The sequence below is a fragment of the Cnephaeus nilssonii genome (genome assembly GCF_951640355.1).
Source record: "Cnephaeus nilssonii genome assembly, chromosome: 9".
Taxonomy (NCBI): Eukaryota; Metazoa; Chordata; class Mammalia; order Chiroptera; family Vespertilionidae; genus Cnephaeus; species Cnephaeus nilssonii.
In genome coordinates this window covers 52,477,773-52,499,706 of record NC_137080.1, presented here as the reverse complement: position 1 = coordinate 52,499,706, position 21,934 = coordinate 52,477,773, and the positions used below count along the sequence as shown (strand labels likewise).

At 41.9% G+C, this 21,934-nt stretch overlaps 1 long non-coding RNA gene across 1 annotated transcript; it reads right to left on the bottom strand.

The window, feature by feature from the left end:
- Nucleotides 1-4: 4 nt before the first annotated feature.
- Nucleotides 5-21,534, bottom strand: LOC307105002. The gene is made up of 3 exons (XR_013813972.1): nt 21,410-21,534; nt 19,502-19,614; nt 5-391 (listed from the first exon to the last, which is right to left on the bottom strand). It is a non-coding gene; the product is annotated as an uncharacterized lncRNA (long non-coding RNA).
- Nucleotides 21,535-21,934: the final 400 nt, after the last annotated feature.

The window sequence follows — 21,934 nt, the reverse complement described above, 5'->3', positions numbered from 1 at the left end:
CGCGTGTCAACAGCTTTGCGCAGGCGCAGTCGCCCTCGTTCGGGGCTGGCCGACTGAACTTCGGGTTTGTTTCCCCTCCGGGGAGCAGATAGGAGCCAGAAGAAATGAAAAGAAGGCGAGCCAGTTTCCCTGCGTAGGCCGGTCCGCAGCTTTCCTAGGAGCATCTCTTGTCCGAAGGAAAGGGCATCACACCGCTATCGCAGCTCTAGAGCCCGATCGCCCTTTTTCGGCCCAGCTTGCGTCCCGGCTGGATCTGCCTTTGATTTGGAATTTGGGGATCCGACGTGGGTCCAGAGAAGAAGCCTGAGAGAAATTCTGAAGGCGAGGGATTGGAGTACCAGAAATGAGGAATTGCTCTTCGGGGAGGTGCTTCTACGGATCCCTGTGGTATCTGAAATGGATCCAAAAACTTCCGTTAAGACTTGTGTTCGTACATTTGTAGAGCAGAGTGTCCAAGCACAATCGGAACCTCGGAGGGTCCAGGTCTCCAAGGCACTAACGAACGTGTATCTTGGGCGAAGGCAGGAATTGCCCAATGGAGCACCACTACGTGGCGGTGTTCCCCTTCGCCTGGCCAAACACAAGGTCTTTCCCTTTCAGCTCGGCAGAGATGATTGGGAGCATTTTGCAAAGGCCACCTACCTGGTAATGAGACTCTTTAGGTAACAGGCTACGTTACAGTGTTAAATATAAAGCTGGATGTAAGCACAAATGCTCAATTTGAACTGCAAGAGTGTGAGTGTGAGGGAATATATACGTGTTTGGGGTGGGGTTTTTTTTATCCTCACCCGAGGACTTGTCTTGATTTTAGAGAGAGGAAGGGGAGAGAGAGACTGGTTGTCTCCTGTAGGCACCCGGCCTTGGGATCGAACCCAAAACCTAGGTGACTTACTCGGAATCGAACCCGCAGCCTTTCAGAATACTGGACAATGCTCCAACCCACCGAGCCACACCGGCAGGGCCTGGGGGAGTGTATTTTAAGGAGTGGATGGGAAACTTGCAGGGCAGCTCAGCACCCTGTATGCCTGGACCCTCTCAGTATTTTTCCATTGAGAGGGCCCAAAGGCCACCACCTCCCTCAAAGAGCCTAAGTCAGGTCCCACTCCTGGTCTGTCCCGCTGGCCGTTATGTCTGCTGAGACCTTTTAGTGGAAAGTGTCACTCCTCCCTTGACAGGACAAAAATAAGACTTTCCTTACTAGGCAGCCGTCTGCCTAAATGATGCCCAATTCTCTGCTGGCCGAGCGAGCATGGCCCTGCCTACGCCTAGATTTCACGCGTCTAACCTCCGAAAATGTAAAACACTTTGAGCCACTCCAATTTGGTACGTCTTTACAACAGCTTTAGAAAATTGATACAAGGCCCCACAAAACCTGCATCTGCCCCTGTTCTAACCCACGCTGTCCGGTTCTAAAGCTCTGGGAGCCGGTGTTCTCTGTATCTAAGTCTCTAGCCCTTGTAAAAATCAGACAACTTTCCCCAAGCTCTTTTGAATTTATCTGGTACACACGAGGTTTTAGTGCCCAAACGTCTGTTCTAGAGAACTCAGATGTTCAATCACAAACACTAAATCACTGTTTACTGTAAGAGCGCTGAAGTCTTCAAGGGCAGAAACCTTTAGGTATCTCTTCAGACGGCAAGCATTAATTCAGGTATCTGCCAGCACCTCCATAGTCCTCAGTGGCCAGAGGTCTACTGTCCCTGCTCCCGATATGGGGGTCCACCCCCAGAAAATGCCCTCAGAACCCAGAGGTTCAGCTTCCATCAGAGGTCTCCCCCGTGGTATTAGTTTCCTAGAGCTGCTGTAACAAAGGGCCACAAACCAGGTGGCTTAAAACAACAGAAATTTATTCTCTCCGTTCTGGAGGCTAAAAGTTTGCAATCACAGTGTTGGCAGAAGCATGTTCCTTCCAAAGATCCTAAGGAATGATGCTTCTTTGCCTCTGCCAGCCTCTGGTAGGTCCAGTCACTCCTTGGTTCCAACCTTTGCCTCCATCTTCACATGTTGTATCTGTGCCTTCACATGGCATTCTCCTCTCTACCGATGGCTGTATGCAAATTTCCATCTTCATAAGACATTAGCCATATCGGATTAGGGCCACCCTAATTTGGTATAACTTACTTTAACTTGATTCCATCTGCAAAGCCCCTATTTTTTAAATAAGGTCGCATTCACAAGTACCCGAGGTTAGAAGTTCAACATTTCTTTTTGGACAGCTCAACCCACAACATCCACCATTACCTCTGGAGGCATAGCTAGGCTTGTAGAAACACAAGCTTTTCTGACCCCCAGGAACTTGGCTGCTGTTTTTCTCCCTTTTTCAGAGGGTCATTATGTTATTCAGAAAGTCAAAGACCGAGACAGAGGCCTTAAAAATCACCTTCCATGTCCCTCCCTTTCTTTGTATACTGCTGGGAGCTACAGAGAATGAAATGGGAGCAAACTCAAATCCACCTTCTCTTCCTTCTTTCTATCAACAGTGCTGAACCAGCTTGAAGAGTTTAAATTCTTCAGTGGCACTTTTTCAAACCTGATTTCAGAGGCTCCCGGTATTCCCTCAGGGAGTGTTTTGTTTCTCAAAAATAATCAGTTTCCCAAAAGGTATAGTTGGGGTAGTAAACTCTGGTCCCTCCCACTGGCTACAAAACTGTGCAAGGAAGGATATTTTATCTCTATTTTCTGTAAACCAACTTAATCTTGATTCTGAATTCCATTTCTGCTAAATAGGTAGTGTAGGGGAAGAAAAACAATTTTCTTTCTACCCTTCTGAGTTCTTAGCTGAGAACCCCTGGAATAAGACAGATTAACAAGAGAAAAACAAATGCAAGTTTATTAGCATGTATATCTATATCATGTATACATGGAAGATACCCAGGGAAACTGAGTAAATCCCCCAGATGGCCTAATTCACCACCTTACTAGTAAATACCTTCTTCAGCTAAAGACAAAAGAAATGTGTTGAGGGGAGGTCAGCTTTGCAGATTTAAGTCACTCCCTTATCAGTTGATAAGGGTCTCCTGTAATTTGGAGTTATCCTTCTCTTCATGGTACAGAGAGGGGAATACCCTCACCAACAGATTTCCTTTATATATGAACATTTCCCTTAAAGAATAGCGACTTCTACTGTGTTTTCAGAGCAACTTCTGTCTGCTAGTTTTCAAAAATAATCACCCAAATAATTCTTATGCCAAAGAAGCACTGATCTTTGGCAAGGCTCCCTCTGGTCCAGCAGCCACTGCTCCCCAGCCACATTGTGAGTAAAGGGGATCTTTTGTGAGTCTGGAAACCCTATTGCTCAGGCTTAATGTTTTGAGAAATTACTGGGGGGTTGGAGGGATGACAAAATGAATATATCAAATGAGGGAAGCATCAAATATGACTTCAGTCTTTCTTTTCGAAATAGGAACATCTCCAACTTTTCGATCAGCTCCAAGAACCCTCAGCCTATAATTTTAAGTATAAAAACAGCATAAAAAGTGTATGTGTTGGATTGATTCTCCTGGAAAGTGAGAAGTTGGATGCATTTGGGTTAAAAGATAAAACTAGAATTCCCCATATTATCTCTGCAACCGAAACCTGAACCATGTGTGACCACTAGATGGCGCTAAAACCCTTGTAATCCAATCTCCGACTGGTTTGGTAACAAAGAAAGTAGGTCAGTGAGTCACGCTCTTCAATTACACGTGTGTGCTAGTATACCCATTCCAAAGGTTCAATTTGGCCCTGGCTCATCACATTCATAATAACAGACATCAGCCTAACCTACACATTATTAAATAACAGTTACTAGCAAAGTGCCTCTGCTGTGCAGTTTACATAAGTTTCTTTATTGGAAAATATGAACGATTAAAAGGAAAAACAAATATTTGCTTTCAAAGCATTACTGTCAAGGCATGGAGGTTTTCAGAGATATGAATAACTATCTGCTTCTGTATGCCATAAAAAATTACTTGTTCCGCTGAAACCGGTTTGGCTCAGTGGATAGAGCGTCAGTCTGCGGACTGGAAGGTCCCAGGTTCGATTCTGGTCAAGGGCATGTACATTGGTTGTGGGCACATCCCCTGGTGGGGGGTGTGCAGGAGGCAGCTGGTCGATGTCTCTCTCTCATCGATGGTTCTAGCTCTCTATCCCTCTCCCTTCCTCTCTGTGAAAAATCAATTAAAATATATTTTTTAAAAAATTACTTGTTCCTTGTTGTTGTTGTTAATCCTCATCCAAGGATATTTTTCATTGATCTTTCAGAGGGAGTGGAAGAGAGAAGGAAAGACAGGGAAACTTCGACTGGTTGCCTCTTGCACAAACCCCTACCAAGGTCCAGGCCAGGGAGGAGCATGCAAACAAGGTACGTGCCCTGACTGGAATCGAACCCAGGACCCTTTGGTCTGCAGGCCAACGCTCTACCCACTGAGCCAAACCTGCTAGGGCAAAAAATTACTTCTTCTGTTTAAGTTATGAGGAGCATTGTCTGCCTTTTTGTATGTGATGCTGGAACCTGCCAGCAGAGACAGAAAACATTTATTCCAATCAAAGCTCTGCCGCCCAGGTGTGTTAAACCTTGATGGGAAAAATATCACCCTAAAGGGCCTGATTGTTTTTTACCATTTGACAAATAACTAAATGATCCCTAAAACCGTGCACCTTAAACTCAATCCCTGGGTACTTATTAAAATGCAGATTCTGACTTAATAGGTCTGGGTGGGCCTGAGATTCTGCATTTCTAACAAGCTCTCAAGTGATGTCTCTGCTGCTGATCGGAAAAAACACCTAGTCTTCCTGTTGTGGGAAGCTAATCAGTAACATATGCAAGGGAAAATCTGTACCAAAACTAAGAAATGGGCAAACCCATCTGCAACAATGCTTGCATTTGAGATCCTCACTAGTCGCTATTTGAAAGGAACTGTTACTTGGTATTGATCTAATTCTGACATTACTTTAAGCTTTTAGATTAATTAGAGCCTATTAGATCTATTGGGGAATGAAATTTTGTTATTCTAGTTATCAGCCATCAATATATCCTTATCGTTTGTTTCAATTGACAAGATCATTTGTGCGTTTTTTTAATTCCTGATTGATAGCACACCTGCTATCTCTGATGCAATCTATTTCCTATGTAACATCTGATAGGAAGCCAATGTTTTATGTCTTTGCTATGCAAAACCATAATATTTACCTGATTGCATGCTGCAAAACAAGTAAGGCATCTCTCTCTTTCCCAAATAAATAACCCCTATATTTCTATACCCTCTCCATACTGGAATACTCTTTTTATCCCCTTACAGATTCCATTTGTTTGCTAGGGAACTATTAAACTACTAGAGGCCCAGTGCACGAAATTTGTGCATGGGGGGGGGGAGCGTCCCCTCAGCCCAGCCTGCACCCTCTCCAATCTGGGACCCCTTGGGGGATGTCCGACTGTTGGTTTAGGCCCGATCCCTGCCAGTCGGACATCCCTCTCACAATCCTGGACTGCTGGCTCCTAATTGCTCACCTGTCTGCCTGCCTGGTTGCCCCTAACTGCCCCCCCCATGCCAGCCTGATCGCCCCTCACTGCCCCCCTTGTTGGCCTGGTCGCCTCCAACTGCCCCCCCACCAGCCTAGTTGCCCCTCACTGCCCCCCCTGCCAACCTGGTCCCCCCAACTGCCCCCCTCTGCTGGCCTGGTCGCCCCCAACTGCCCCCCTCTGCCGGCCTGGTCACCCCCAACTGCCCCCCCCCCACCAGCCTGGTCGCCCCACACAGCCTGCTGTTCAGTCATTTAGTCATCCCTCACTAACCCCCCTACTGGCCTGGTCACTCCACGCAGGCTGCTTGTTCAATCGTTTGGTCATCCCTCACTAACCCCCCTGCCGGCCTAGTCGCCTCACACAGCCTGCTTGTTCAGTTGAGTCCCTCACTAACCCCCCTGCAGGCCTGGTTGTAGGCAGCCATCTTGTGAGGGCATGAGGATTAATTTGCATATCACCTCTTTATTATATAGGATACCATGTGCTTAAGACCAATTTGTCTGAGAGATTTTACATTTACTCTGTGTAGTATTTTACAGCTTACAAAACCATTTTTAACTCTGTTAACTCTTTTGATCCTATAAAACATTTAGTAAATCATCTTTTTGAAAGTTTTTTTTAATTTTTAAAATTTTTATTTATTGACTAGTGGCCCAGTGCACAAATTTGTGCACATTGAAAGGAAATTAGTTAGGAGAAATATTTTAATATTGCTATTCACCCTTTGTCTATAATAGAAGTGTCAGAGATAAAAGAAAATTAGTAAAAAATGTATATGAAAATAATATATAAATTGATTAATAAATAAACAATAACAACATGATATAACAACAACAAAGACATGATATAAAAACAACAAAAACAATATAAAAAAACAAAAACAATATAAAAAAACAACATTGATAAAAACAATGATTGATAAATTGATTAAACTTATTCTAATATCTCCCTGTATACCACATTAAGAGTAAAAACACTTTCAGAGTGCTTGACTAATTTCCCTTGTGATGAAGTATTTACAACTTTAACCTTAACGTCACACGCTCTTAGAACTCGAGAGAAAGCAACATATAACTGATCATGTTTGAAAACGGGTTCAGGTAGGAATATTCCTACTCTGTCTAGAGTTTGTCCATGTGATTTATTAATAGTCATCACAAATGCTGGCCTCATGGGAAATTGTCTTAGAATTAAGTGGGAGGCCAGTGTCAGGCGGGGGACAAATCAATTCTTGGAATCAGAACAACCTCTCCTTCCGCAGATCCTGTTAATACTTCAGCTTTGATTATGTTAGGTTGCAATCTTGTGATAATAAATCTAGTACCATTACAAAGACCCCATTTACTATTAAGATTTCTCAGTAGCATGATGATTGCACCTACTTTCAATTTTAATTTATGACACGGCATTCCCGAAGGAGTAATACTATTAAGAAATTTGATGGGGAAAAAATTTTTTTTCAGCATCTGTTGAATCAATGGACTCATCACTCAAATAGGTGCGAAAATCTCCATCGAGTATATTCAGTATGTCAACAAAAACAACCAAATTCACGATTGACAATGACAGAACGAAACACGATTGGCGCTAGTGAGAGCTTTATATGTATGGCACATGCACGAGTCAACGTTTATTTTTAAATTGCCAGTGCGCGTCATATGTACCAGCCGGTTGGTCGGACAGATGGATGGATGGTCAGTCACTTAGCCTTTTATATATATAGATGTTAGAGAAAGGAGGAGAGAGAGAGAAAGGTTTTTGTTGTCCCTCTTATTTATGGAGTCATTGGTTGATTTTTGTATGTGCCCTGACCAGGGACTGAACCCATAACCTTGGTGTATCGGGACAATAATAATGATGCTAACCAACTGAGCTATCTGGCCAGGGCACAGCTTAGTAAATTAGATATGGAAGTAATAATTTTCTGCATTGCAGATGAAGAGATGAAGACTCCAGAAAGGTTGTGACAGACCGGAACACAACCAGTGTCTCCTGACTAAATCCCAAGCACTTTTCACCTCACCACACTGCTCTGCCTTGTGGCTCATTGTGCACATGAATCTGTGAGCAAAGAGTGTGTCCATGTAGACAAAGAGGGAAGAAGAAGTGGGATAAGCTTGAGACCACTTTGTTAGGAGAAATGAGGAACTAAGAGTAGTAAACTGAGGCAAGTTGGTGACTAGGAAAACCTTAAGTTTCTGGTGACGTATTTCAAAACTCCAGGTTTGGATTCCATAGAACCATAACATCAAAGGTCATTAACTCACTTCTAGAATGAGTATTTTAAACTGGCCCCTAGTTTTAGGTTCAGATAAAGTATCAGAAGTCTAGTTCATTCTATTCACACTTCTACTGAATGTTCACTGTGTGTAAGGAAATTCAGGGGATACAGAGGTTAAGCTATGTTCTTTAACCTTAAAAAGCTTATTATTTAATAGGGAGGGTTTATTATATCTACTACTCATGTATTGATTCATTTTAAAATATGATTTAGCACCTTGCTATGTGCCATACCCTATCCTAGGTAGAGAGCAATGGCAATGAGCAAGACAAGATCCCTGACCTCAAGGACTTTACTTGGCCAGTATAGGATACAAAATAAATCAGTATAATAAGTACAGCAACGGGGGCTGCCCAAATTACCATAGGATCACCGAAGGGTATCTGTCCCAATCTTGAAGAGTCAGGAGGAGCTCCCAGGAGAAAGTGACATTTAAGCTGAGCCAAGTGGGGCTGGAGTGGGGACCACATGTGCAGAGGCCTAGAAGCAATGGTGTGTGGTAAAGGTTTAACTACCTGGGGATGTGCCAGAATGCCCTAATTTGTAGATTTTGCCCGTTTCTTTTATATAAATACTCCCACTATGGCTGACTTTAAGCTAGCAACATGACATCTGAAGACGAAAAAGGGCCACATCCTAAACCTGGCCAATGCGGGAGGCCTGCATTGTGGCCGACATGGGATTTCATCCAGGTCACTCCGATTCAAAGCTGTGCTTTTAGTAATGACTATAACTCTAAGTGTCTGGCTTTTAAACATTCTATCACTTTGCAGATTATCATATTAGCTAAGTACTCATGCTTTAACCCACTCCAGACCAATTGAGTCAGAAGCCCAGCTGGTGGACCCTGGTGTCAGTATATTTTATAAGTACCGCGCGCTAACCGATTGCGCCCCTGGAGCTCCATGGTGTCAGTATATTTTAAATCCCTCCAATAGCCCTGGCTGGATAGCTCAGTTGATTAGAACATCGTCCTGATCTGCCAAGCTTGTGGGTTCGATTTATGGTCAGGGCACATACAAAAAGCAACTAATGCCCTGGCCCATTGGTTGGGCATCAATCCATGCACCAAGAGGTCTCTGGATTCCCCGTCAGGGCACTTGCTTGAGTTGTGAGCTCAATCCCCAGTAGGAGGCAGCCAATCAACAATGTTTCTCTCTCGAAGTTTCTGTCTTTTCCCTTCTCCCTTCCTCTCTCTCCCCCTCTCCCTTCCTCTCTCTCTAAAATCAATTTAAAAAGAAGAAGAAGAAGAAGAAGAAGAAGAAGAAGAAGAAGAAGAAGAAGGAGGAGGAGGAGGAGGAGGAGGAGGAGGAGGAGGAGGAGGAGGAGGAGGAGGAGAAGAAACCAATGAATGCATGAAAAAGTGGAACAACAAATCGATGTTTCTCTCTCTAAAAATCAATGGATACATTAATTAATTTTTTATAAAATACTCCACATGATTCCAATGTGCAGACAAGATTAGAAACTACTTCATTAGATCACTTCCTATTTTGAGAGTATAGATATTATCTACCTGCCACTTATTTTGAAGCAAAATTTTTTTTAAAAATTTCTTTATTGATTAAGGTGTCACATATTTGTCCTCATCCCCCCATTCCCATCCCACACCCCTCCCCATGGATGCCCCAACCCCCTGTTGAACTTAACCATTGGTTAGGCTCTTATGCATGCACACAAGACCTTTGGTTGATCTCTCCCTTCTCCCCCCACCCTCCCCTATCCTCCCTCTGAGGCCCGATAGTCCGATCGGTGCCTCCTTGTTTCTGGTTCTGTTCTTGTTCATCAGTCCATGTTGTTCATCATTTCCCCTAGATGAGCGAAATCATGTGTCACTAGAGATATAAGAATTGAATGTGCGACGAGCAATAATAGTTATGCTGACAGGCAAATGAATCAGTCTGTAGTGAGTTTCTTTCTGGACCAACAGTTCTTTTGAGACCCAATATCAATGTCCACCAGTTCCTTATGAGTACATGTCGGCACTGACCCCTCAGCTCTGGATGGTGGACAAATGGTGGTAATGCAGGTCCGACTCCCTCTGGTTTGGTCTCGGCCGGGCCCAGGGGCACGGCTTCACCCGGATCCAGGGGCCCATGGCCTCACCCGGACCCGGGGCCCAGGCTCACCCGGATCCGGGGGCCCGCGGCCTCGCCCGGACCCGGGGCCCAGGCTCACCCGGATCCGGGGGCCCGCGGCCTCGCCCGGACCCGGGGCCCAGGCTCACCCGGATCCGGGGGCCCGCGGCCTCGCCCGGACCCGGGGCCCAGGCTCACCCGGATCCGGGGGCCCGCGGCCTCGCCCGGACCCGGGGCCCAGGCTCACCCGGATCCGGGGGCCCGCGGCCTCGCCCGGACCCGGGGCCCAGGCTCACCCGGATCCGGGGGCCCGCGGCCTCGCCCGGACCCGGGGCCCAGGCTCACCCGGATCCGGGGGCCCGCGGCCTCGCCCGGACCCGGGGCCAGGCTCACCCGGATCCGGGGGCCCGCGGCCTCGCCCGGACCCGGGGTTGAAGCAAAATTTTTGCGAATACGCCAAGCAAAACATTTCATCTTATTTTCCTTGGGTGAAATATGGGTCACACAGTGAGTTTCCTGTAATTGAAAAGTATTGGCAAAAGTAATTATCCAATATCTTTATAGAGTAATATTACATATTTGAAGTAAAAAATGGAAAATATTTGAGAAAGAAAAAGGAAAATTTGGGAGCTCCAGTGGCGCAATCGAAAAAGGAAAATTTGTATGCCTTGCATCAACAGAATAAGTAGAAATGAGCAATTACAGAGGAACAATAGCACAGCAGTTAAGCATGCAGCCTGTGGAGCCATCAATTCCAACCCTAATGCTCACTAACTGTGTGACCTTCAGCAAGTTACTTAACCTCTCTGTGCACTGGTTTCCTCTCCTATGAAATGGAAATGATGATAGTACCTACTTCATAGCATTGTTAAAAGAATGAAATGAGTTAATATGTGTCAAGCACAAGGGCACAGAAGCATCTGTGTCAGCCCAGGTTGTTACTGCATATCTTTCCCACTAGAGATGGATTTTGTCCAGATTTTTTTTCCCAACCATATCTCCAGTTCTTAGAACAGAGCCTGCCTGTCACCAGGCAGTCTCTCTAGATGCTTATTATTGTTATTTTTCAATGAGATCATTATGTAGCATGAGTGTCCAGCATGTGTGTGCCACTCCAAAAATATTCATTGAATCTGAAGCTAAAACTATAAAATTTGCTTATAAATTGTTTCACCATCATACTTTCAAAGGAATTTGGTAAGCCACTATAAAATAAAGGAATTGATAGAACCATTTTAAAGATATGGTTAGACAGTCAACCCTTAAATTTTATATATATCCTCATCCAAATAATACCAACCTTAGATTTAAATTAAAATATGCAAAAATTATAATAGTTAAATATTAAGGATATAGAATTATAGTGACTTTACCCTTTTTCTTGGCTTGCTTTTACTATTATTACACCATCATTTTTTTACTCTTTTTTTCCTCCTGAGAGCAGGTTCATCTACTCTAGAGAAAGGAAAAAAAGACAGGAAATAGTCCAATTGAACTGCACTGAATAGTTTACTGCTGCCCTTTTAACAGCTGGAAATTTTTCATGGAATGGTTCCAGCACTCCTAGACTTGTGAAAAAATCAGTAAGGAAGCTTCTGCCTTATGAACAGTTTGTAACCCTTAAGGAAGTTGGATCAAAAAAATGTACGCTGTGCCTGAGTCATCTGGTATTCTCCTCAACAAGCTCTGTAATGGGGAAAATTACCATTCCACACAAGCTTCTGAGGCCTGTTCTCACTTGGTAGATTGAGTAACCCTTGGAGACAAGGCGATCTACTGGGCAGACAGCCTAGAAACAGCTTCCAGACCAATCAACTGCCTGGCAACAGTCCTTGGACCAATCAACCACCTAGAAACAGTACCTGGACCAATCGCTGTCTTCTGAGAGCTATTTCTTCCAATATCTTCTAAACGTTGCCTTGCAAACCAAAACCAGAGAAATAAAGCTTTACTGAATTATTTCTCTACTGACTTCACTTGTGCCAGTCCATCTATGGCCTATGTGACAAGTCTGTGCGCCTCCGTGGAATTCATTCTCTCCAGAATAATTATTTAGCCATGGCATATCCTTTGTGGAATGAAGTAAGAAATAAATATATTTCAGAATATATTATTGTGTACATTGTAGTGGTTTTTTTATGTTATTTTATTTTCATTTTTTTCTTAATCCTCACCTGAGGATTTTTTTTACCACTGATTTTTAGAGAGAGTGGAAGGGAGAGGGAAACAGAGAGAGAAAGAGAGAGAGAGAGAGAGAGAGAGAGAGAGAGAGAGAGAGAGAGAGATCAATGTGAAAGAGACACATCTATTAGTTGCCTCCCCAACATGCCCCGACCAGGACCTGGGATCAAACCTGCAACTCCCATGAATGCCCTAGACCGGGACTCGAACCTGCCACCCTTCTGTGCCTGGGCTGGTGCTCTAACCACTGAGCACACCAGCCAGGCCTTGATGTTATTTTACATGTGTGTTTGTTTTTTTCCCATTCAAGCTAGGTTGTTCCCAGCCTTGGCTGCACATTAGAAACCTAGGGAGTTTTAAAAGTCCTGATGCCCAGGCCTCACCACAAACCAATCAAAGCAGAATATTTGATAAAGTTCCACAGATGCTTCTTCTAGTGTGCATCTTAAGTTCACGACAACTGCTTCACTATATCTTACCTAGATATGTTTGTCGGAGGCATGCAAATTTCTTGCGTTTTCCTTGACCTTGCTCCATGCTGCCTAGTACAGGTCTGCCTAGACTAGGCAAGCAATTGATAGCAAACACACAGGGAGTTGCAGAAAGGTGCTTAGGATTTGAGGTAAAATCAGGATTATGCATCCTCTGAGCTCGGTAAGGGAATGTGGAGTAGTTGTCAGATCTTGTTCTCATGGATCCAGATCTGCGTTTGAGGTCCAACTCTATGACCACCTAACTCTCTGTCCTAAAGTAAGGTAATTGTAAAATGGGGAAATAAAAGTATCTATTTGAGAGAGTGTCATAAGGATTACATTAGATAATGTAAGGAAAGCTCTTAGTTTGGCCTTGATGCATGCTCCATCAATAGCAAACTGAGAAGAAAGACAAAATGGTTGAAATGACCAACTCGCAACAATAATTCTCCCTAAGAGATGATCTGTAATATGAGTGGGGGGCTTAGGAAGTGACCTGCAGTGACAGTGTTCAAAGTGTATCCTCACGCGTGTTATTTAAACAGAAATGTGATCTAATCAACCCTCCTGTAACTTGAACATTTCAAGTAACATTATAGTAATGGAAGTGCCATTGCCTGCAGAGATAGGCTATAATTTTTTTAAAAATTAAAACACCACTATAGAGGTGGATAGAAAAAAAATTAAATAAAAGGTAGAGTTAATGGCACATCTCTAGCACCGTTTGGAAGAGAGAAGATTTCTTCCCTGGTGGGAGCATTTTTGTCGCGGCTCTGGGAGAATTTCCTAGATTATTGGAATGATAAGAAACTGCTGCTACTCCAGCTGCAACTTGACTCATTAGAATCAAGAGGCCCTTTCTGAGACAGGAACTCCTTGGAGAATATCAAACTTACCCAATTACAAAGCCTCCTGGATATGGGGGTTAGAATTATATAGCAGCTTGATCTTTTGTCCTCAAGAAACCCCTCTCAAAACCCAATGTGTGGTAGGAATAACTTTTCAAAACTTAATTGCATTTACATTTCAGTGTGTTACGGCAGAAACTTCTGTTTTTCATTAAGATTCACTAGTCACAATAATAACACCAGCTCCCATACACATGAAGGATACACAGTGAACTTGATTGTCCCAGTATCTAAAAGAAGCCTCAGAAAGAAGTTGATAATGGATCTATTGACTTTTTCAAGCTGTTCAGCTATTGACTTAAGAGATTTCACTTTTTCAGGTTGGATCACCTGCCCCTCCATCCCCAGCTAGAAGCCTCACAGATATCTATCAGTGATCATAAATGAAATTAGAAATTCCTCCTACTAGTAATGCAGAGAGAGGATCTAAGTGCATCCTAAAAATAGAAGGTCATTTTTATTATGTCATCCAGAAAGTAAAGCATTATTTAATGAATTCAAACGATTTTCTAAATGATGCCCTTGTGTCCTCCCTGTTAATGCAGCCCTTCAATTTACTTAATAATGATACTCCTGTGGTTTGAGGCAGCTAGTATAGTGGTAACATGCATAATTTATTTCCCAGGATATGGCCAACATAGACTCCAAATTTTAATTTGTTGTAAACATACTACAAATGCAATATACAATGATATTTTGTCACATAGATATCTAGTTATTCCTGTCTCATTTGTTGACATGACTCTCCTTTTCCCCATTGAATTTCCCTGGCACCTTTGTTGAGAACCAATTAACTGTACATGTATGAGTCTAGTTCTTGATTCTATTCTATTCCATTGATCTAGTTACACCAATTTCACACTGTTTTGATGACTATAGCTTTTTGGTAATTCTTGAAATCAGGTAGTTAAGTCAACTTTGTCCTTTTTAAAGAGCATTTTAGCTATCCTATATCTTTTGAAATGTCATATAAACTTTACAATCAGCTTATAAATTTATTTTTAAACAATCCTGCTAGTATTTTGACTAGATGGCTTTAACAGTATAGATCAATTTATGGAAGGTTGGCATCATAATGCTATGGAAGTTTCCAATCCAAGAATAATTTGCCACTCCATTTATTTAGATATATAATTTCTCATGTTAGATTTTGTATTTTTCATTACAGAGGTTTTGCACATTTTTATTGAATTTATCTCTAAGTATTTTTGTTTTTATTTTCTTACATGGTATTATTTTTAAATTTTATTCATGGCCCAGTATCATAAAGTATATCTTAGTGAATGTCAGTATGCACTTGGAAAGAATGTGTACTCCACAATTACTGGATCATCTAAATACATCAGGTCCAGTGGGTGAGTGTGTTATTCAGATCTTCTGTATTCTTATTGATATTTTGTCTATTTATTCTATTACATACTGAAAAGGGAGTATTAAAATCTCTAAGTAAGATTATAAATCCATTTCTTTCTCTTTTTAAGTATATTTTAATTGATTTCAGAGAGGAAGGGAGAGGGAGAGAGAGATAGAAACATCAATGGTGAGAGAGAATCATTGATTGGCTGCCTCCCACATGCCCCCCACTGGGGAATTGAGCCTGCAACCTGGGCATGTGCCCTTGACCGGAATCGAACCTGGGACCTTCAGTCCAAAAATTGACGCTCTATCCACTGAGCCAAACCGGCTAGGGCGCCATTTCTTTCTTGTCAATTATTGCTTTCATATACTTTGAAGCTCTGTTATTAGGTGCACACAACCTCAGGATTATGTCTTTTTTATTAACTGACCTTTTTATCATTAAACTAGTGTTCTGGAGATACTCTTTCTTTAAATCTACTTTGTCCAATATATACAAATACTGGTTTTCTGATGCTTGGTGTTTGCCTGGTATAGACTTTTTACATGTTTTAATATTCAAACTGTACCTTTATATTTAAATGAATCTCTTTTAAAGGTCTTACTTTTTATCCAACTGGCAACAACCACTATCTTTCATTGGAATGTTCAGTCCACTTATGTTTGGTATACCTATGTTGCAGGTGAATTTAAGTCTACTGCCTGGTGATTTGTTTATATGCCTCTCTCTTCTTTGTTCCTTCTTTTAGGTCTTATTTTGGGTTAAGTATTTTTTGTATTCCAGCCTTTCTCCTCTATTGGCTTTTCAGATAATATTTTAAAAGTGGTTACTTAAAATTCCAATAAGCATCCTTAATTTATCACAATCTACCTTAAATTTATATTATACTACTTCATGTATAATGTAAGGGCCTTACAACAGTATGTGATAATTTTTTTATATTTTTATTGATTTCAGAGAGGAAGAGAGAGATAGAAACATCAACAATGTGAGAGAATCATTGATCAGCTGCCTCCTGCATGCCCCTTACTGGGGACTGAACTCGAAACCCAGGCATGTGCCCTAACCAGGAATCGAACCGTGACCTACTAGTTCATAGGTCAACACTCAACCACTGAGCACACTGTCCGGGCTATGATAATAAATTTTTATACAAGTTGTAACTTTTTTGAAACTTCAAATTTTTATATACATATTTGTCAAAACACATCAAATGAAACACTTAAGATTTCACTCTATGTGACTTTTACCACAAAAAATAAACAAACTGTAAGCTCTAGTTAATGACATGCATACTGAAGTGTCCAGGAATGAAGTTTACTGATGTCTGCAACTTATTTTGATACACATCAAAAAATAAGTAAATGGCTAGAGGAATGGCTATATGGATAAATATGTGACAAAGCAAATATAGCAAAAAATTAATTGCAGAATATAGGTGATTCCATTTTTTCTTTGAAAAGCTTTCATAATAAAATGTTGAATAACAAGACAATCTTCTAATTCAACATGAAAATTTAATCTATTTTGTAATGTCAGTTAATTACTGAATGAAACCTTAAGAGCAGTAATGAATCATGCACATACATTTTGTTCTGGTGATGACCTTCTTAATTTCAGACCTGGCCTGAATCCTAAACTGACAACACTGTCTGCAAGGCTGTGCACGTTCTCACCCTTGCCTCCATTTCCAGCCTCACTAAGCACACCTCTTCTCCTTACTCTTTGCACACCAGGCGTATGAGACTTTCAGTTCCCCGGGGCCTGCTTACCAGAGGCCTCGAGGCCTCCACATAAACTATTCTCTTGCCTGGAATGCTGCCTTCCCTAAGCCTCTCCTTCTTTTTTGAAAACTCATGCTCATCCTTTAGGTTTCCACAGAATATCATTTCCCCAGTGAAGCAATCCCTCATCTCCCAAAGTAGGTCAGGTTCCTATCCTGACGGAACTGTAGGAAACACCTCCCAGGGCCTGAATTGCTCTGATGCCAGCACAGAACCATGGAATTTTCTTCTCAAAGAAAGCAGATGTCATTAACAGGCTCGTGACCTTTGTAAATTGTCCCTAAGTAAGGCACTCCCCTTCTTAGAAATAAGGAGGACTGCATGTAACATCTAAAAATCCCTGATCAAAAGCCTATTTTGGTCTAGAAATCATTCTTTCTTGCTTGTTACGTTACATAAGAAGAAAAATATGTCCCTTCAGTGCCTTAATGAGAGATAGGAGAGTTGTGATTGGATATTACCATGGAACCACAACTTCTGCCCTCGAGAAGCAGGCCAGACTACCAGTATGGGCGGGAGACACACACACACACACACACACACACACACACACACACACACACACACACATCCAGAATAGTAGTCAGGCAGCTTGTGCAGCAGCCTGTGCAGCAGCTCATTCAGCAGGCTACAGGCACAGTCCCCGCGCTGCTGACCCGCAATCTCTACCATCTGTCCACAGCCTGCCAGCTCTCACATGCAGGACCCACTGAGCAACTACTGAGCTCCACCTTCAGTCAGAGGTCTAGAAGCAGTGCCATTACAAGTGAATAGTCATGAACTGGAGTACCAGGGAACAAAACGCAGGTAAAAAGGCTTGGTCTCTGCCTTTTGGTGCCGAGTTGTCTGTCTCATTGTAAGCAAAAGCTGTAGAGTAAGATCTGATTCAGAAGGGAAGCAGCTCCAAGTTCAACAAAGCCTAGAGCAACCCTCAGCTACACATTGCCCCAAACTCCCTGCACTTCTCTTTGTAAAACTGACTCACAGTCCTTTCTTCAGTGTTTCTCTTCCCATCAGAATCTAAGCTCCATGAACGCAGAAACACATCTGTCTTGTTCTCTGTGGTATCTTCAGCAGGTCATGCATAGTCAGACCTCAATAAAGATTTGTTGAAAAAAGTAATCTCTATGCCTTCTTTATTTTAATACCATTTTGTATGTTCCATGACTATTCTAAATACCATCTTATTGTGTGCATTTTTCACTGTATTTATTCATTTATTCACCTATTCTGTCATTGAATCAGTTATTTAGCTAATATTTATACAACATCTGCTAAGCACTGAGGAAGTAAATATTAGTATTACAGAGTCCCTACCCTTAAGAAGCTCATAATCTATAAGAGGTCCACAGATTAGCATATAACCACCATACAATATGGAAGTGCCACAACAGAGTGTATGAAGGAGACTATAGACATGGTAGCTAAAGTAGCAACAAGGAACGATTTTCCTCTACCAAATTAGCAAAAAAATAATTGTAATAGTCAGTCCCTCCCCCTGCCCCCACTTTGTTCCTTTCTAACAGAATCCCAATTTTTCTTCCAGTATACATGCCTCATCAATGCAGTTATGTGACTCAAGACAAGCCGACTTCATCCTCAGCTCCAAAGGTTGATTCCAAATAAACCAAAGATCATAATCCCATCCAGTGGAATTGCCAGTGATTGGTTCAAGAGCCCAAGTTTAAGCCAAGCTTAGGGTTAGGGTTAAATTTCCCCAGGAACTATTCTATGTCTAGGAAGAAGCACATGATCTAAAAATCAGACTGAGAAGTGGAAGTTTATTTCATTGTTAGGATAGCATTTTCCCCCGCTCTTGCCGGCCATGAGCAAGGAAGCAGGCAACACCAGCCTGTTATCTGAGGGTGTCTGAGGACAGGGTCAGCCCTTAAAAGGGATGAAGGTGTGGGGAACAGATATGACATAATTGTAGAAAATAGGGTAGACACCCAAATTATAGCATACCTGGAGAGTGCCCTACTTTTGTCACTGCTGTTATAGCAATAATAGTGTTTATCATATATTCCTTATTGTTTAAGACCATCTGAGTTGTTACTTGTATCCAGAGTATCCTTTTTTTCTTTTTTTACTTAAATTTATTGGGGTGACATGGATCGATATGATCATATAGGTTTCAAGTGTGGGTTTCTATGTTACAAGATTTATATATTCACCATGTGTCCACCACCCAAAACCAAATCTCCTGTCACCTGGAATATACTAATTGACAAAGCAAAGGTATTGTGAAACTGTGTAATAACATGGAGAAATGTTTATGTTAATACTACCAGCCAAAAAACATTGAATACAGAATAAAATACACATAATAGTTATAATAATATTAAAAAGTCTATGGGAACAGTTACAAAAGTTACTAACAAAGACTGAATTTAGATAGATGTATGGCTGAGCATTACTTTTCTAGATCTCCCAATTTTCTATGATAAATATATGTTATTACTATGGTGAAAAATATTTGAAAATGTCATGGAAACATAGAGGGATGAATTCCCAACTCCACCCAGAGAAGTCAGAGCAGGCTTTACCAGGAAGTGATGGGACTTGACCCTGTAAGGAGTGCGTTCACCACAGGAAAAAGAAAATTCCAGGTCACACTTACTTCCTTTGTTAAGTTGGGGCAAAGCGACTTCTATCAGCCTCGGTTTCCTCATTTGAAACTAGGGATAATATTACCTATCTCAAAGAGTTTGGTTGGAGTTTTAAATTATTATTTTTATTATTATTACATTGATATTATTTTATGTCAAAGGCAGTTATGGAAATTCATGGCCAGTTCAGGGACATATGAATATTTTAGTATGTTGGAGTATAGGACACATGGCAGAGATGGAGCTGAAAATGAGGTAGCAGGCAGATCATGAAGTGCCTTATATGTCATATGAGGGATAGAGCTTCAAATAATCTTGAAGCCTTACCTTGTTTGGGAAAGTCAGATTCGGAGGTCATCTGGGATTGTTCTTGGATTCCACCTGGGTCCACACTTACACATGTACTGAGACTGATTCACACCACCTCTAATAGCAAATGCCTGAAAAAAGGCAAGTAGGTAAGTATCCCCAGGGCAGGTACATTCCTACCCTGAAAAAGTTAATTTGTGCTTTGCACCAGCAAGCTATCAGGGAGACAGAACAGCTACAAACCTCTCGGGACAATTGGGAGAGGCCATTCTGAGAGGGGCTGGGTTGGCCTTCCTCAAAGGACCAAAGGACCTTGGTAGCATCAGCATAGGATGCCTTTATGGAAACTTGAAGGCAAGGAAAACTTGTCTTTCCTGTAGGGAGGATGCTGCCAAGTCCCGTTTTGTCCTGCATAGCAAAGGAACTTGTACCTTTTGCCTGCACTATTTATAGCATCTTTTCACCACCTTCATTACCCTTTTGACAATCATGTCACATAACAAGGAATTTGTTTTTCTCCTGTAGGCCACAGGTTCTTCCCTCTTGTTGAGCCACAGACCTTTTTGAGAATCTGATGAAAGCTATAGGCCCTCTTCCACGAAATGGACCATATTCACATCATTTGTCTCCACAACTTCAGAGGGTTTCTGGCCCTTTGTCCATTTGTCTGCTAAATGTATGTGGACCAGAGTCACATTCTGCTGTGGAGAATGGTGAGTCACAGGAAGTTTTTGAGATAAGGAGTGACTGAGTGACCAGTACCTCCAGTAGTATGGTGGAAAATGGATTTCGAGGTAGATGGAGTAAAACTGAGACTAAAGGCAGGAAAACTGTTTATGAGGCTACCATGAAAGTCCAAAGGCCTGAGCTAAAGCAGTGTCAATGGAAAAGGAGAGAAGATGACAGCTTGGCGAGGGAAATTGTATAAGTTTTTGTCTTAGATATGTAGGAAGGGGTGAAGGGCACTTGAGTGAGAGGATAGGCTATGGGAATCCCTGTATATCTTCACTCACCATGAGTGAAGCTTTGGGATGCCAGGATAATAAATCCAAAGTTGCATTATATTTAGGTCTCCACAGGCCATCTCCCCACAAGTACAGCAACCAAAAATTTCCAGTCTGGCAAATGTTTATGGTCTAGCCCAGCCGGCATGGCTCAGTGGTTGAGCGTCGACCTATGAACCAGGAGGTCATGGGTTCGATTCCCGGTCAGGGCACATGCCCAGCTTGTGGGCTTGATCCCCACTAGGGGGTGTGCAGGAGGCAGCCAATCAATTATTCTCTTTCATCATTAATGTTTCTATCTCTCTCCTTTCCTCTCTGAAATTAATACAAATATACTTTAAAAATAATAAAAAAAATTCTTTAAAAATATTTATGATCTATAATATTAAGCAATGAAAATAACTCAGAATAAATGTATTAAAAGTTCTGGTCCTCTAAAAATACCCTCCATAATAAATCTCCTGTGTCAACTTTTAACAAAACATAAAACCAGGAACAATTTCTCAGAAAGCATCATTTTATATTATAACAGAAATCTATTCTTTTCATAATGGTGGTTGAAGTAGCCACCTAGAAACAATCAATTTTTAAAAGAACATAGAGTACTTCTACAAAGATTTATTACTGATATGGATTTTCTGTTTCAACTAAATGACTCACCACAAAATCCTTTAGAACTGGAAGTCTCTGTACTTTGTAAGATTGCCAAAGTCAGTCACAGATTGATTCCCTTAAGTGTACTTTGAAAGAACCTGCTGTGTAAATCTCAATACCGTAAACCTGCAAACCATGAATCTTTTCCAATCTTGTTTTCCTATTAATGTTGCATAATGCTTGAAAATAGAATCACAAATTGGGAAGTGGGGAAATGTGGGACCTTTACTGTCCTAAATTTCTGGGCAAAAACTCCTACAGAACCTACATTCAGAGGATCGGCCACACATTTAGCAGGATGGAAGCAGAGAACCAGGTCCTTGCGCAGGCAGACCCAACTTCATAACCACGATGACCAGGACGGGTGAGTTTGAGTCAGGTAAATATTCCTGGAGCTCTTGAATTTATCACAGGAAGGAGACCCTGAAAAAGAAAGTCTTTCTTGAGTTAAATGCATCCTTATAGATTGTGAAAACTGTTGTAAAGGAATGTGTATAGTACTATGATAATGTCTAATGGGGGATTGACTTGGTCTAGGAATGTTAGAGGAGTTTTCTTGAGGTGATTCATTCAGTTATCTATTGCTGCACAACAACCCACTCCAAAACGTAATGGCTTATAACAACCAGACCTTAAAACAGAAGAACCGCCCTACCCGGTTTGGCTCAGTGGATAGAGCATCGGCCTGCGAACTGAGAGGTCCCAGGTTCGGTTCCGGTCAAGGGCACATGCCAGGGTTGTGGGCTCAATCCCCAGTGGGGGCCTTGCAGGAGGCAGCCAATCCATGATTCTC